Genomic DNA, 18,880 nt, shown 5'->3' with positions numbered 1-18,880 from the left:
AATACGAACAACTAAATGGTACAACAAGTTAATCAAGGGCCAACGAAACATGGCGTCTTTGTAGCGTTGACACTCGATCCCGATGTCCTTACAGCCAGAAAATTGGCCCTGATTAAATTTCGTAACGTGATATCTTAATTGCCGAGGTGTCTCTCATCATATTTTACCCATAAAGATTTATGAATTTTATCCCATATGAAGTTTGCTTCTTCTGGGGAACAAAGTTGCCCAGGGATTCTTAATTATAACACTTAAAACTGATTTGATTAATTAAATTTTTATGGAGAGAGAATTGAAGAGAACAGTTGATTTACCGAAATTAATCGACCGTTTATGAAGCACCCCCTTTTTCAGTTTGGGGTTCCGGGAGAATTAAAGTGATCCGTCTTTTATTTGGTCTAATGAGTTCCTCGTTTTATGCATCGTTATGGAATCAAGTTTATTTTATCGCTTCTATTCTGTAAGGGTAATAATAGCAAGCAACTTCTTCAACGAAAAAAAAAATCCCAAATGCTTCAGCTTAAACCTTAATTTTTCCCCATGCAATAACTTTTTACGACAAATGAAAATAAAAAACAATTTAAAAGAAATGTGTGGAAAGTATTATAGCCACTGACGATACATGCACATTCATTTTGGAAAGTAAAATCATACTCCATATTTGTTAAACCACCGTAGCTTTTTTTTTTTTTTTTTTTGGTTACTTAATTTAATTCGTTTGATTTCACGATTACTCCTACACATATAGATTTGTTATATTAATAAAGAATGGATTTTTATTATGTTACAAATAAGATTGAAGGATAATAATAAAGAATTTAGAATGATTTAAAACATTTATCCAGATGAGTGATCTAATTTAGATATTAAAGGGGCATGGTCACGATTTTGGTCAAAAATTATTTTTCCGATTTTAATATTTAAAATGCTTCAAAAAGGCATTTTTAGTAGGCAACCGAAGTTTGAGTGTCATTTGTTGGGATATAAGTGAGTTACAGAGCTTGAAATTCTTCGATATGTAAACAAAGCGTTTGTTTACATTTTGAACGTTGAAGTAAAAATTTCAGTTTTAAACATAAAACGAGTGTGTTAAACGTTAGGAACTGTTTATCTATGCTTAAAATAAATAAAAAGATATACAAATAAGCTGGAAAAAGATTTTTTACTGGTATATTGAACCTATGTAAACAAAAACAGGGCACGAGCCTTGTTTACATGACAAAGAATTGTATTGTGAGCCCTGTATCGTGCCTACAACCCTACGAATGACTCTCCAATCTAATCTGATTATTAGAAATGCATTTCTAATTAAAGCATTGTAAAGAATAAAAACATAAAAATAAAATTTGACCAAAATCGTGACCATGCCCCTTTAAAGCCTTAATACCATTTTAGAAAAAAGTAAGATGTTTCATCTCTGCTTTTTTACTGAATGTTGTTAAAATGTTTATGAAAAAATTAAAAAGAAATGAATACAGCCATTTGGTTAAAAATAAAGACAACCCCATTTTATTTGGGTGAATCCTCTGAAAAAATTAACTTTTTACAATATATATGAAATACAATGAAAACTGACGTCAAACCATGCATGTCATTGTTAGAAAAAATACATGTATGTTTTACAGAAAAAATTAGGGTATTAGAAAATTACATTGTGTGTTCTTTGAAAAAGCAGATCCCTGATAAAAGACAAAAGAATGTTTTTATATAAGGATTCCAAACGGTTTTGACTGTTAATCGATATCCATGGTCTGGTTTTATTGTTTAAATATTTATTCTTGGAGATACTAAGGTAAGATCAGACAGGATAGATTGTATGATGTTAGAGACACCCACCAAACAGGGGACGAGTTTCATTTTATTCTTTATTGCCAATATTATACGAACCTAAGGAATATATCCCTTAGCAAATTCTAAAACATTTAAGTTAATTCAGCTGTCGGGTTCTAATGACACAACTACTTTGGTTGATTTTGTTAGAAATATTAATTTTGCTCTTATGTTACGTAACAATGAAATATCATGTTGATTTAATAAATATATATTATTGTATTTTTATGCATGTTGGTCGTAATTTTCTACGATAGTTTTACTTCTACAATACACTTATTGTTAGTAGAAAATAGCTCCATATATTAAATGTTATTTACTAGTAACTGTGAACTGTGGAACACTTGACCAGGGGTTTCACCCTCTCCCCCTCCATTTTAGACTCAAGGGAGTCTAAATATTGTATACTTGTAAATCCTTGCTGTACTGCCCTTAGTTGATGAATTTATAGAGAAAGGTCAAAAGATGGCATATCATCTGCATGCTGATCAGTTTTAGATGAATATCTCAATGAAACATTAATTAGATTATATTCACATTTAATTGCATCTATGAGTTATAGTAAATATTATAATGAAATTTTTTTAACTCTTAAAAATATATCTAAAAATTAACTGTAGAATTGTCAATAACTTTTGATATTTTGTCTTCAATACATTCAATGTGTAGTATGCAATGAAGCTCATTTGGTTAAGTTTTCATCTTAAAGTTTTCGTCGAGTAGGTAGGTCTTTTACAATTTTCACATCTTTGAAATAAAAAAAAATTACGACCAATATCAAAAATAAAATTCAGAATAGGTATGAGCGTTAAATATAGTTAAATATGATGCATATTATTATATCTCATTGCCATATTGAGTTTATACATGTATTACCATAATAGACGTAGAATCAAGTAATTTGAATGAACATGCTAGTATATAGGTATATATCCTGCTGTTCAATCCCTTTCAATGTATCCATATATACTTTAATAAATACTGCAAAACAGAAGTATACTGCTTATGTCAGTATATAAGGGCAAAGTGTGTTCTTATTTGTGACGTTAACCTGTCATTGAATAGTTCCCTCCCCTGTGTTTTATTAGAAAAGAAAACAACATTGAACAAAGCAAATTTTATAAAATCTTTTCTGTAAAAAAAAAAATCCTAATGAATTGTACTCCAAATAAGAAAAAAAAACCCATTCACATGTGTTCATTGATATTCTTTGTAGTAAAGACTTTTTTGTTTGCAAAAGAAAAATAAACTATCTCCTTATAACTATCTCCTTATACCTTATTACAACCTCCATAAAATATTTACTGCTGTTGTTAAAAATTTTGTGAGAAATAATGTTTCAAATAAATATTAGTATGATTATTTCATGTATGATAGCACTTGTTTTTTTTTCGAAGGTTTCAAAAACTAACACAAATTTTGAATTAAAATTGTGTTTCCATACTGTTCATGATAAATCACGATCCAGGCCAATTAGTTATGGTAGACAATGCGTGTTCAACTTCTGTACTTTTTTAAAATGCCAATACTAATGAAATATTTATATTCATAAATAAAACTTTCGTTAAAAAATGAATAAATGAACAGTGTTAATTGTGTTTGATCTCGACGGGAATCTTTCATCTGGCGCTTACATTTTTTTGCATTCATTTAGTTTTATCTATATTTTATATCTCTGAAATTCTTCACCTACATATGGACTATAAAATTCGTGTGATTACCCGAGAAAATGTACAGTATTTAACTACAAGTTTAACTGTAGAAAAACACGACCGACGTAAAAAGCATTTGTTAGCGGGCTGACGTGTAAGCCCCAACACGCCGGTAACAGATTTGATGGATTTCGTTATGACTGACGTTCAATGCATGGAGATTTTATGAGAGCGGAGGGCGAAATTTGTGAAATCCGTCGCGATGGCATCTGCGGAGTCCATTTGTATGATAGATTCTGTCGCGTGAAACTGTCAAACCCCCGAATTCTACAAGCTTCCAGCCTTTTTAGTGTCAAACATTACGTCTTAGTGGTTCGCTATACGTCTAAAAGTCTTTCACGGCGGAGTGATATGAATTGTTCATCGTCTTCTAGACGCTTCTTCTCACGAACTTCCTTCAGTGTACGTAACTGTCAAACACTGTAACATCGCCCCGGTCGTCATCACACTTCACGATCGTGAAATGCCTCCTTTGGTGTGTCTGGTTGCTGTTGAAAATTCATTGAAATTGTATCCAAACTGCTCTGTCCATTAGCAAGAACAAATCTCAAGTTGGTCATCAAGCAGGCCAACTGATTGCAGTCTTTCTAGTGCTGACATGTGACTGTCAATTTAAATCTGCAATTTGAATACGTTTGCACTTTTTCGACACCATGCAACTTTCAGAGAATATTCTTTCAGGGAGGGCTTCGTGTTTTAATTTGAGTATCAAGAAAATGTAGCACTTCGTTGAATTAGAGCTACGTGATCGAAAATAAGATAAGTCGGCATTAATGGAGAGTCTATTAATATGCAACTTCGACTAAGCTGAAATCGGAAGAATAGATTTGCCATATGTCTTAAACGTTTCTTTGACAGTTTGCAACGCTACGTCACGTGTCAAAGCGTTCAAGCGTGACTAGTGCGTAACTCATCGATATATAATAGTCGTCAGTGTGATATTAATTTCTAACATCTGGCAGGGTGGCTATTACAAAATAACTAAACGGAGATCAAACGCCAATAAATAAAAGAGCAACGAATGTTGTCGTTTACCAAGCGCTAGTCAATCGTTAGGTGGAACGGACAAGATTGTAATCTCGGTTAACATCTCGCTTCCGCGAGAACAAAACACGATCGACGCTCTCCCCTTAAACAGGGAGTAAAGGACTTCATCAATAGCATTTATCATCAAACGGGAAAAAGACTTCGTAGAAGTAATAATGGGAGACTGTAGAGAAGAAGAAAAATTAGTCACAATTATTTCGATTGCTTGATTGATTTCATCGCGAGGACTGCGACCGATAAGCAGTATAGGCGAGTCCCTAGAGTCGCTGGATACAGGAAAAATGGACAACAAAGAGTTTCCCCGTGACAGTACTTTAATTACGTCACAGAGGCACCACTGGAAGAAGACCTGGCATTCCTAATGAGTACTATGTCCTGAATTTGTCGGAATTATCATGTTCAAAATATTCTGCTGTTTCATTAAAGCAAATCTATTACGTCCAACTTCGTAAACCTCTCTCTCTCTCTCTCTCTCTCTCTCTCTCTCTCTGATATAAAGAGGCTTGGTAGTCAATTAATTACTCACCAGATCTACTTTAGAGTTCTAGATATGAGTTGTAGCTATAGCTAAAACAATTATAAAGTCAAGAAAAGTCATATATTTATAAACTTTAAAATTTGAATACAGAGTCCTTCTTCTCAATGAAATTCATATGGTAAAAAATGATCAAGTCAGCTTTTTATATATTACAATATACGTTTTCTAATATTCAAACTTATGAATTTGATGCAAGCTTTGCGAAAGAATTTTAACTTAACAACCAAAACCATATGTTTAATTTCATAAAAGTCCAGATTGGGAAAGCAAAAAAAAAAAAGGGTTAATATTAACCATTTAATTATGATAATGCATTGCAGATAACAACAAAATGCTATTTTTTCTTCAATCTGATATTAATTAACAGCCCGCCAATTTGTAACGACCTTGCACTGCATTCGTTTATTTCTGTTCGCAACTTCAAAAATGTCAACACTTTGTTTAAATAACATTTATTTGTTCAAAATCATTCATTTAAAAAAAAAAACAATGAGACTTGAGTCAATGGTAAATGATAATGATCAAAATATAAGTCTTACTAGTATTTTTGGTAAATTCAGAAAGTATCACCATGTATTGTTAAAAGGGAGATAACTGTGCTGTTAATACAATAAGCAGTATTTGTCATTGATTTTTTTTCAAACCTCATTTTTTTCATATAAAATAATACACAATTTCTTCTATAACCGATTTCTAACAAAACCTTTCATTTCACAATACATCAATAAATGGCAGATGTTAATTGAGATAAGGAGGTGATTAATTATGCATGATAATAATATACCAATACAAATAATAATTTTACTAAATAATATGTTCACAAAATATACCTCAAAAAGTTGTATCCATTCAACCTTCCGATAGCCATTTATGGCAAATGTTATATTATATAAAATGCATTAAAGAAATTGGTAAACACTGTCAATTAATCAATGAAGTAATAAGTTTAATCTATAAACACAAGCCATGTGGTTTATGGGCAAAATAATGTCTTTTGCAAAACTTAAGATTATTTAAAATTCAAACATTGTACAATTTTTTTTTCTCAATTATCTAAATTTTGGTAAAGCACAGTATAATTAAATGAATAATCAGTGTAAAATGTTTCATGTTATGTAACGATGTATAGTTGCAAACAGGAAAAGAGATTTATCTGAAGTTATTCAGAGAGAATTGGTTTCTGGGTTTAGATACATTTATAACGAATAAGGAGAGGAAACATTAAAGGACAGAAGAAGTAAAAATAAACTTACATTAATGTACACAAAACTTTACTAATAAAAATCTGAATACTAGTGTTTGTATGGTACGGTTAAACAGCGTTCCACATAATTATTCCAACGCAATGATATTCTTACCACATACTAATCACTGGAACAATTGCATGTTGTAATAACTTTTCATCATATATAATTATATGGGACGATTTGTATATAGTCTTAAACTTCAACACGTGTAAGAAATTTAAAACAAAGTATCAAGAATAAAGGCAGTAATCTGAAATAATATTCAAATTGTACAGCTTTGGACAAAGGAAATAAAAGATATCCCATTGCCAGGAAAACAAAACAAAATAGCAGTTTTAAAGTACTCTAATTGATCGAAATATGTCGAACAAAATTCTTAAAATTACATTATTCTCCTGATGACTCTGTCATTTTTATTCTCCTAAAGTCTAGGTTTTGTGTAAGTGTGTAAGCCAATTCTTTTGACTTACTTGATAAGCCTTCATTACTTCCTTGTGGATCATAGGCTAAGTACAATTCTGTCCACCTCTCTTTGTCCTATGATAGTTGGTGGATAATGTTCTAGCTGTGTCTTTTCCAGACCATTTCTATTTCAATAACTCTTCTCCATGTCTTTTTTGGCCTTCCCGTTTTTTAGCTCACCTGAGCCAAAGGCTCAAGTGAGCTTTTCTGATCACAATTTGTCCGTTGTCTGTCGTTGTCGTCGTTGTCGTTGTTAACTTTTCACATTTTCATCTTCTTCTCAAGAACCACTGGACAGATTTCAAATTTGGCACAAAGCACCACTAGGTGAAGGGGATTCAAGTTTGTTCAAATGAAGTGCCACGCCCTTTTTAAAGGGGAGATAATTGAGAATTATTAAAAATTTGTTGGTATTTTTCAAAAATCTTCTTCTCAAAAACTATTCAGCCGGAAAAGCTTAAACTTGTGTGGAGGCATCCTCAGGTAGTGTAGATTCACGTTTGTTCAAATCATGGTCCCCGGGGGTAGGGAGGGGCCACAAGAGGGGGATCAAGTTTTACATTGGAATATATAGAGAAAATCTTTAAAAATCTTATTCTCAAAAACTATTAGGCCAGAAAAGCTCAAATTAAAATGGGAGCATCCTCAGGTAGTGTAGATTCAAGTTTCTTCAAATCATGGTTTCCGGGGGTAGGGTGGGGCCACAATTGGGGGATCAAGTTTTACATATGAATATATAGAGAAAATCTTTAAGAATCTTCTTCTCAAAAACTATTAGGCCAGAAAAGCTCAAAATAAATTTGAAGCATGCTCAGGAAATGTAGATTTAAGTTTGTTCAAATCATGGTCCCCAGGGGTAGGATGGGGCCACAATTGGGGGATCAAGTTTAACATAGGAATATATAGAGAAAATCTTTAAAAATCTTCTTCTCAAAAACTACTAGGCCAGGAAAGCTCAACTTTGAGTGGAAGCATCCGCAGGTAGTGTAGATTCAAGTTTGTTTAAATCATGGTCCCCGGGGGTAGGGTGGGGCCACAATAGGGGGATCATGTTTTAAATAGGAATATATAGAGAAAATCTTTAAAAATCCTCTTCTCAAAAACTTTTTGGCCAGAAAAGCTCAAATTAAAATGGAAGCATCCTCAGGTAGTGTAGATTTAAGTCTGTTCAAATCATGATCCCCAGGGGTAGGGTGGGGCCATAATTGGGGGTTCAGGTTTTACATAGGAATATATATAGAGAAAATCTTTAAAAATCTTATTCTCAAAATCTATTAGGCCAGATAGGCTCAAATTAAAATGGAAGCATCCTCAGGTAGTGTAGATTCACGTTTCTTCAAATCATAGTCCCCGGGGGTAGGGTGGGGCCACAATTGGGGGATCAATTTTTACATAAGAGTATATAGAGAAAATCTTTTTAAAAATTTATTTTAATAACTATTTGGCCAAGAAATCTCAAATTGGCGTGTAACCATCCTCAGATAATGTAGATTCAAGTTTGTTCAAATCATGGTTCCTGGGGGTAGGGCGGGGCCACAATGGGGGATACATTTTTATATATAGAGAAAATCTTTAAAAGTCTTCTTCTCAAAAGTATTAGGACAGGAAAGCCCAAATTTGAGTGGAGGCATCCCCAGATCATATAGATTCAAGTTTCTTTAAATAATAGTCCAGGGGTAGGGTGAGGCCACAATCGGGGATGAAATCTTACTTAGGAATATATAGAGAAAATCTTTCAAAATCTTCTTTTTAGAGACTATTTGGCCAGAAAAGCTTAAACTTGTGTAGAGGCATCCTTGGGTAGTGTAAATTCAAGTTTGCAAAATCACTAGTGGTAGGGCGGGACCGTGATGGCGGTTTGAATTTATACATAGGAATATATAGAGAAAATCTTTAAAAATATTCTGGGAAAGTTTTTGGTCCAAAACTCAGTACTTAGTGTGAAAGCACAGGTTATGAGATTAAAGGTAGTTTGATGAAACCATGATTCCCTAGAGAATAGTGGGGCCACGAAATGGGGGGGGGGGGGTATATAGGAATAGAGAAAAATCTTAGAGGTACAACAACAAAAAGGGCTTGGTATTTACCAAAAAATAAGAGGTGGATAAAAATTGGCAGTTTTTCAAATTTTTTTTAGCAAGATCTACTGTACTTATTTGTCAAGATATTTTGATACTGTAATGCTAATTTGATCAGAATTAAGGCAATTGTTGATCAGGTGAGCGATGTGTCCCCTGGGCCTCTTGTTTTATTTTCCTTGTACATGTAGTGACCTTTGAAGGGCTTGATAAGTAAAAAAAAAATTCTGCCTTTTCATAAGATATGTCCCCTATTTCCATTTTCTTTTCTTTTTTATTTCTTATAAATATTTTATTTATTAATTTACCCCTTTTTTTCTTGTTTGGAACAATGATAAAAATTTTATTTATTTGTTTTTTAAATATATACCATTCAATATCATATTAATAGTATATATATAACAAAAGAAAGGATTAAACTATAAAAAGTAAATCTTTCTGAGGATATTATGAACTAAGAAATGCTCCTTTTCATATTGTACATGTATGTTATTAAACGCAAAGCATGTGTAATGATTGATATTTAATTCTAGCTTAGCAAATTATCAAAAATAATATTCATTGCACATTCATTGCATTTTGATACTTTTCTCAAAGTTAAAATAATAGGTAATCACTTGTTTCCAACATGATCAGTTTGGTTAGTCTACGATATATTTAATGTATATATCATGATCTAGTAAACAATCACAAGCATGCATTTACTTAGTGTGAAATGTACTTGTTACACGTTTACCATTGGTTAAACATTTTTGATTGATTTCAGTATAAAACATGCTTTTGTGAAATAATTGAGATTGTTGATTGTTTTTGGGATAAAAATACAAAATTAAGTTAACATTTTAATAGAATATCTTATATTTGCGTTTTGATTGGTTTACACATTCAAATATTTAATAATGTTAGAATAATTTTACATTGAAAGTACTACTTGGAAAAAAATGGCATTGATAAAGCTAAGCAAGTTGCATTAATATAGTATATAGTACACAGCACCAAATGTCTACAGCTAACACAATTTAATCTTGATGATACAATACTGTGGACTTGTTAACTCCATTCTTAATAATGCTGGTTTTGTTGTTGTAATTCCTGGCATGCAAAGAGGGACAACTTTAAAAACAAAACAAAGTTATCAATAACTATAGTTGGTCTTTGTCATCGTGTCCTTCTAACATGTTTTAATTTTAGCAATAAAGTATAAAGTAGTCATTATGGATATTTTTATTACTTAAATTGAAATATGCTAGAAGGACAAATATATCTATATAAAATATGACAATTCATGTATATGTATATTCCGCGTTGTTAATACGTCTGCCTAAATATTGAACAAGTGGGTAATTGTTTAAACTTTATTATCCAAGTATATCGAAATTTGAAAAAAAAATAATTGACAATATTTCCATCTTAGTGCAAGTAAGCATTCTTTATATTTTATTGCAGAAGAGCAGTTTGGGCTAATAATATAACCACGTCCCAAGAAGTATGGACAAGTGCATCATTTTAGATTTGTTGCAGAAGGAGATATACGTTTTCAAGATATGAATTCCAGCAGAATTTTGCAAAAGTGACTTCATGACTATGTTTCGCCGAAGACAGATCATTGCTACTTATTGATGGGACCACAAGAATAAAACAACTGTGTCTGAAATGCAAAAAATAGAAGTACAACTTTCTTTGTATATTCATTCAAAACGAATGGGTAAATGTATTATATATGTGTTGTGTTTTCATTTTTGCAAAATCACATGAAGATTAACTTTGTTAAAGTTTTTAATTGGAATATTTGTTTGATACATGTATATAAACTGATTGTTTAGTTGAGATTAATCGCTTATGCTACAAGATATTTTAAAAGTCTTTCCAGTTAAAGTGACCTGGAAAGAAATCATGTCCTCTTTAACTCATATTTACAGAGTGCATAAGATAACTTTTTATCAGATGATACCTATGTCTGACTCGCAAAGAAAGACAACTACTCTAACGTATTTGTTCCGAAGCGTACATGTATTTTCTTTTGTTGCTGATCACAGATTCAATGTTGAGATACTGTGAAGATATCGTAGAACAATTTAGTTATAACTGGTTGTAAAGCCAAAAATATGTAGTATTCAAGTATAATAGAATAATGAAATATAAAATGTACAGTAAGGACAACGTTGTGGTTTGACTTCATTGGCACGATACGTGTATATCAATATCCTGGTTTGTAAGAGTGTTTCGATATAGATTTGATGCAACAGGATAAGATACTTGATTTTGTATTTATTTTTTAAAGCTCAGTTGTAGAAAGATATTAATATTGATATAATAATATACATGTACTCGTATTGACCTATGAAATTAAAGAACTAATCAAGACAAGATACCAATTTATAAACTATATTGCCGTTGTCCTAATGTAAATTTTGTATGTATAATCATACAAACGGGAAAAATAACAATTAAATGACATATGAAATTATTTTATGGATTTGTAACTATAATATTGCAAACTGATTAATCATCTAGGTAGGAGCAATTACAAAAGGATAACTAATTTCTATATTTTTAAAAATAATAATACTTGAACAGATGACTACGAAAGACAAATAAGGCCACATGAAATATATGTTTATCTCGTAATTACGAGAAAAGATCTTGTTATTACGACTTAATTATCTCAAAATTACAATTAAATACCTCGTTATTATAAAATACATAGTAGTTGTTATTTGATTTATTATTGTGAAAAAAATACATAGTGTTTCTCTTTCATCGGGTCTAGACTTCAAAGTCAATTGGTTCAATATCATTTTTTTACTTTCAAAAAAACGTTAATTCAATTTTGATTATTTTAAGATAACAACCATATTTATTTATTAATTTCTACATAAAATGATCGGATTTTACTTTTCATCTTATATGAATATGTGAAAAGAACCTCATGTAATTTTACTTTTCAATTTTCAATAATACAATCCCACTCAGAAGTAAATACCAGATAGTTCTAGTCATAAAAACACAATTCTGTTAGTTACTGATAACTATTTAGTTTCAATTATGGGTATACAGGATTTGCCCTAAATTGTGTTTTATATATTCATACACATTATATATTAAAAATAATTGTTTTGTATATAAACATTTTTGAGTCAAAACAAATTATCTTTCATATTAATAAATTGGTCTATTGATTTATTAATCTATCTGCTTTGCTTCTTCTGATGAAATTCTTTTTAACTAATTTAATGAATTTCTTAATATATGTTCAATTGCATGTATTTTACATAAAGAGACTCAGAGAGTACATGTAAATCAATAAAACGCACCATTTTATATAGGTCTTTTCTCGTAATAGCGAGATCTTTTCTCGTAATAACGAGGTTTTTTTCTCGTGATAATGAGATCTTTTCTCGTAATAAGGAGAAAAATATTTTAGTGTGTGGCCCTATTTTTTTTTAAATTATTGTTCTTTTTTTCGATTAATACGATGATAAAACTAATTTTATAATAATTGCACCTCTTTAAAATCTCCCTTGTAACAGACAGCTATAGCATCTGCATCGCCATTATGACACACAAGAAGAAACACATATAGTATTATAGTAAGAAAAGATAAGAGCACATGTAAGTAAGAATTAAATTCCTGATCAGAATTTTGTCAAAGCCTCCTTCCCAAAAGAGAATTAAATGCTGGAATACTCATGATTTGAGAGTGTGATTTTGAAGAATTTCTCAGGGTTATTCCATGTAAAAAAAATGAATAAATGTAGAATGATATATTTAAATGAGATATTAATATAGATAAGAGTATACTATATTTTAGGAGACCGACTTCAGTTTTCATTGCACATGTTTTTGCGCATTTAAGTAAAATACAGTGTATTTATACCTTTTGTGAAATCGTTTCGATACCATTCATTAACCAGGACACAATAAACAAAATACTGATAAATTATTTAGATATTTTAAGGAAAATTTTATTTTTAAACGATTTTTCGTTGTTCGGTCGGTAAGCGTTGCCATTGTGCTTTTATGAAGTTACGATAAAATGAAGCTTTGTTGGAGTGAATTATCAGAAATAAAATAAAAGAGAAAGTAAAAAGTGTATTTCTTTGAAAATTTAAACACAGAATGATGCTATCCTCTGGGTTATTTTTCATATTTTTGTAATCTAAATTTGTAATTTTCCAAATATGTAGCAAAATTTGGTGCATTTTGATAGTTTGAGATGAACATGTTACAATTTGAGGAAAATCGTTATTGTAGAATTTTCTAATCTGCTCTAAATGCGGAAAATGACAATTTCCTATATATTCCTTTTGTAAATATACCTGTTTTTTTAGATGAACCCTTAAAATATTTTCTTGAAACTTCAAAAATATACTAAAGTTGTAGGTGTAAATTACATACGGTCAAAAAATAAAATAAAAAGTTTTGTTATTGTAGTTATATGATAATATCTTGATATGCATTTTATTTATGTCAACTTGCGTGAAAACTATGCTTAAGTGCTGACATATATAAGACGGATATAGACATAATCGAGTCTTGTCTAAACATAAGGCTCATTATTATTTCATGTTGATGTGATTATCTTTCATGTTGACATAAATAAGTTTACATGTACAAATAAGTTTACATGTACAAATAAGTTTACATGTACAAACAAGTTTACATGTACAAATACGTTTACAAAATTACATCGCATTTGTCATATCATATGATGTCAGATAAACTGACGTATTAAGTTATTAAATTTGAATTAACACATTTTATAACAACAAAGGATTACAAATAAGTTCAAACAACTCACGAGTTCTTCTCTTCTCCTTAAATTGTAACTAAATGTAATTACACAACTGTCATTAAAAACTATACAATACAAAAACATGTACATTGTATACACTAAACATGCACAATCATTAGTATCCAAAAGTTAGATAGTAAGGTATAATATCAACAACTAAATCTTCTGGTTATTAAACATACCTATATTAGCTATCATTTGTCATAATTATTGATATTGCATGTCTAGATAAATATCTTAAAGATCTGTCATGTCAAATGCTGGTCTCTGTAAAGACATTTATCTATATCGAGATCAGATTCTCTTACCAAAACGGGTATAAGTTGCGTCATAAACTAATTCTGCTTAGACATAATTAGCTTGCATGTTGGCAATTTTTTCTTGCATGTTGACATAATTTTTCTTGCATGGATCAGCAGAAGTTAGTGTAACAGTTACAATTTACATTTTCCGGTGCAGGTTGTCTCTCTTGAGACTGTATGAAATTGTTGTTCATCATCAATTGCGTTGTAGAGAATTTGCCCACAGAAGATATAAACAACTTTACAAACATCATGATTATGACATTTTAACTGACATTTACATGTTGTATAAAATGTTCCTATGTTCATTAACGCGTAATAATTAACTACTTTTTTCCTTACTTTTTTTAAAAGCAGTATTTGTGCAGTAGTTCAACTAGTACAATCAGAATAACAATTTTCATAAATCAATAACGTGACAATCGAATATATTTTGAAATAAAGTGTTGGCGATTCCATGAAAAACAAACCAAATTGCGATGCAAGTGGGCATTTTCCTTCAAGTGTTGTAAGGATGGGTAAAATGACTAAAATCAGTTCGCAGACGACAAGAAGGGTTTCCTGTTTTGGTCATTGGCGACACTACATTGCAATGAAGCGACATACATGCCTCAAACTTTGTCATATATTGTCATCAAGGACAAAGGATGGCGGAGTGACAGCAAAATGCCAACACTCCACCACAGGGGCAGGGTGTTGAAAGATTCGAACCCTGCACACTCCTGTATCTGATTTCACCCCTGGTAGTTTTGCAACCTTATTGTGTAACAATGGCGGGTAAAGTATATGTGTGTAATTCTTTTCTACCAAAAGGACATGTTAATCCCTCTACTAAGCTTAACCAAGAAATACGATATAAGGGACTTCCCTTGGACGTCAAATTTTAAGATGAAGCTGTAATCCACGCGGTTTGACCTTGTTGACCTTGGTATACCGTGGATTATGGTTTGTCCTTGTTTTATAACATCATACTTCCTGTTTAATCCACAGCAAAGAACACCGTTTTAAAAATGTATCAGGGTAGGACTGGCTGACCCAGTTTGGGCTCGATTTTCCGGCTGAGGACTCCTGAATACCATTTTCTGTCGCAAGCCCGATGATATATATGGCAATTAGACAAAATGTTGCAATTCGAGAGGACTGTCTTTCATGAACGGTGTTCGCAGTCAACCCCGATTGTGTCGCAGTTCTTCGGGGCTTAGTCATTGATTCCGGGATATCGCGCACTTTGTCAACATAATCCGGCGTATATTACACTTTTCTGCGCTTTTGTTGAGTGTTTCACTTAGAAGTATAATGACCTTATTTGGTCGATTTAGTTATTTATTTTCTTCGGTTTTTTTCTTTTATCTTTCTTTTCTTCTGCGTTTGTTTAAAAAGAAATGAGGCAAAACGAATAAGTTTTATTACAATATTAATAATAGGCATAAATATTCCTTGCCTTGCAATTCGTTTAATTTCTCATAAATAAAACCGCCAATAAAATTTCAATTTATGGTAGACCAGCTATTTACTTGAAAACAAAATAGAACGATTTTGTTTCTCACGTTCACCAAAACGCTCTTTGAGGTTTATTGCAAAATTGTATACATCATCAAATATTTATACAGTTATTAAATGAAATGAGGTCTTCATTCATCTAGATTAAATTAACATTAAGAACCAAACGGGTTTTTATTTATGACTGTCCGTTCCTGCTTAAAAAATTCAAGAGGGTAAAAATTGGGATATGAAAAGAACATTATAATCCTTTATTTGCCGGTAAAAGCTCAAAAGAAACTTGGCATCATTTTTAAATAAAAACTTGTATTTCATTAATATACCGGTATAAAACCGCGATTTAAACCTGTTCTTAATCAAGTCATTGAAGAGAAGTCATGCATATCGCTTGCCTTTTAATTAAATGAGTCAAAAAATGAACTTTATGATTGGTACATAAATTAAGACAATAATCATGATCTAAACAAGAAATTATCAACATATTACAACACAACGCAATATGTTTGGGTCTGATTTCCTGAATAGTTGTTCACGTGAGATTTTCATGAATATTACACGAGAGCACACCAGATTGCTTTGGCTAATTTCAACAATTTTCACGGTAATCAGCAGATCTTTGGTAAACAATGGCGCAAGGTGGTATATAGAATTCTCGTCTTCCTATCAATTTTGAAATAGCACTGTATCTTTCTCATCCATTGATCATCGAATTGGAATAAGCAAATGTTCAGTTCAGAAAAAGTACAATTTCTAGTTAAGTCAACAGATTTAGAGTTGTTTCTGTATCAATTATCATAATCATCATTATTCATTTATTTCAGAGAATTTATCTATATATACAATAAATTGTCAGAGATAGTTTTATATTCTCTGAATTTTAAAACTTTAATGTAACACTTTAATAAGTCTACTTGCAATTAATGCAATTCATTGAAGTTAAGCAGAAAAAAGAGAAAATACGGCTATTTTTTTTTTATTTCATTCATATGGCACTGCCGTCTATAGATTCTTTTTCAAAGCAGATAATTAACCTTCAAGCTTATTTCTCTTTTGAGAAACTTTACAGAGAAAAAACAAACTTGTTTATTTCCCTCTAAGTAAACAGTGGTAATGTTCACTAAGAATTGTTTTAAAACTGACCATGAAAAATTAATTGTGAGAAATATAATATTTTGATTTTTTTTAACATAAGAATGAAAATATATGTACGCTTATTCAAGGCCATTCACAAAAATGATGAATGTATAACAGGTAAAACTGACAGATCGACACGTTCTCGTCTGTAGAAAAAAGTCATTGCGTATTTCAAGTCCGTGCAAACTTTCGCAGCTCATTTGCATAACTGTCCATGTAAATTGTCAAATTACCTATTATTGCTAATTATGCTACAAGATGTGGAATCCCGTCTTATCGTCGATATCATAAATCAATGGTTCGCCTTGGTGTGAGTTAGCCGTAAATAAGGACAGACATGCACTGGGTTCTGATCGCTCGCTCAAAATGTTTATTAATTTGTTTAATCACTTCCAAATATTAAAATTTGAGTGCTTAGTGTTTTTAATATATCTGAATATTTTTATTTATAGAAAGACCCCCCCCCCCAAAAAAAAAAAAATAATAAAAAATGAACAGATTAGATCTTAATTCAACTGGGTAGCATCGGAGAGGAAATAAATGTGACTATATAGGGATGTACCAAAATGTGGCGTGAAAGATTTGATGAAATAAATTCAATTTACAGTTCCTAGAAGTAAAATTTTAAACATGTTTTAGAAATTGTTCATGTCATTTTTTTTTTATTTAAAATTTATATTAAAAAAAGAAGAAAATACATTTAACATTTTTTGTGTTGTTGTTTTTTTCCACATTTATTATAACATTAACATTGTTAAAGGGAAGGCGGAGTAGGAGAAATTCATTCTCACCTTACCACTAGAGACGGACTACCTGTCGGTTTTTGAACTCAGATTTTTACCTGCAATAAAAAAAATGTACTGAAATGAATTTATCATGAACAATGTTTTGAATGTTTATTGCAATGATTGTTAATTAATCGTGACTGCATTTTATTACAGGGATCGAGAACCAACATAAGAAAATTCTAATTGGTCTTTGTTAAATCGGGGACTGCATGTGTGTAGAGTAAAGGAGACAAACAGTGATCTCCATATATATAGATATTTATCTTTCATGTTTGGTAACAACAAACCATTATTCCCGAAAATACTTCCCTGTGCTACAAAATTTCTCCTTCATCACTTATTCATAAAATTTGCTACATGCATTTAAAGATTTTTCTATCGAACAGTGAGTTTCTGCTGTCCAATACGTATATATGGCTTGTAGCATGATTAATTTATTCAATTAACGACAAACTGAATCGTGAGGCGCTCATCATAAAATTATGAGTCGAAATCCATAACAAGCTATAAGTGGGTGAAGCCATTTGTTAGATTTGGCAATATCTCTAAAGGCCCTTCAAAATGTAGGCGTAGTAGAGAAAAATGAAACGGGGCAGAAGGCTCTAGTGAGTAGACATACACCGCTCTTCTTTAACGTGACATATGAAAGAATCATTGTCTCATTTATTTGTCCCCTTTTTAACTTACTAATAAGCCAAAAATGCCGAGTGTTTGTAATTTGGCTGTAAGCGTCAGCGATTTGACACTTGGTGTGAAGAAGAAAGACTCAGCATCTCTCCGGGCCGCCAAAGCTCATCTATTTCACCTCAACAAAAGTCAGGAGATAGGCGTTATGTAATGTCTATCCCCAGCCCCAGGTGACGGACAGATTCATCATAATTCAGCTTATATCTCTATTGTTGTTGTGGGTTTCGTCTCACTAAAAATAATATTTGCAACAGTGAATTCACCTTCATTTTTTAAACACATAATAAGTATCGTCATTGATAAATAAACCAAAACTGATTTTCAATTTACCTGCTCTATTGCATTTTTGTTTACATTTATTTATGTGAATTCTTGAGGCGTATTTTGACATGATATATATCCTTAGCAATTATAATTAGCAAATAAGCAAAAACAAGGTCAAACAAAAATGGTACATGCATACATAAGACATTCAATTAACGCGAATGTTAAATAATGCATTTTCAGCGAGTTCTTCACATATACGTGGGGTGATAGCAATGTTTTCTCAATTACTATATTGCAATGTCCATGTGAGAAAAATGACAAGAAACTCATATTGTTTCTCCCCATGAATCGACCGAAGCAATCAAGATCGTGTTAATTCGGCGGCAGGAAAAGATTGGAGAACAAATGAGCTGTCATCTTACTTATTCCAAGAGGCTTCCTGGAGGACCGTTTACACGGACATTACGATATCCAGGCGAGAGCCCGAGACACG

General features: G+C 31.5%; 1 long non-coding RNA gene across 1 annotated transcript; it reads right to left on the bottom strand.

Moving 5' to 3' along the window:
• Positions 1-13,076: 13,076 nt before the first annotated feature.
• LOC117681362 (uncharacterized) lies at positions 13,077-18,349 on the bottom strand. Its single transcript, XR_004596014.2, has 3 exons — positions 18,121-18,349; positions 17,437-17,486; positions 13,077-16,171 (listed from the first exon to the last, which is right to left on the bottom strand). It is a non-coding gene; the product is annotated as an uncharacterized lncRNA (long non-coding RNA).
• Positions 18,350-18,880: the final 531 nt, after the last annotated feature.

This window comes from Magallana gigas, chromosome 2 (assembly GCF_963853765.1).
Source record: "Magallana gigas chromosome 2, xbMagGiga1.1, whole genome shotgun sequence".
Classification (NCBI taxonomy): Eukaryota; Metazoa; Mollusca; class Bivalvia; order Ostreida; family Ostreidae; genus Magallana; species Magallana gigas.
Note: the sequence above shows the minus strand (reverse complement) of the source record. Positions and strands in the feature narration are given on the sequence as shown.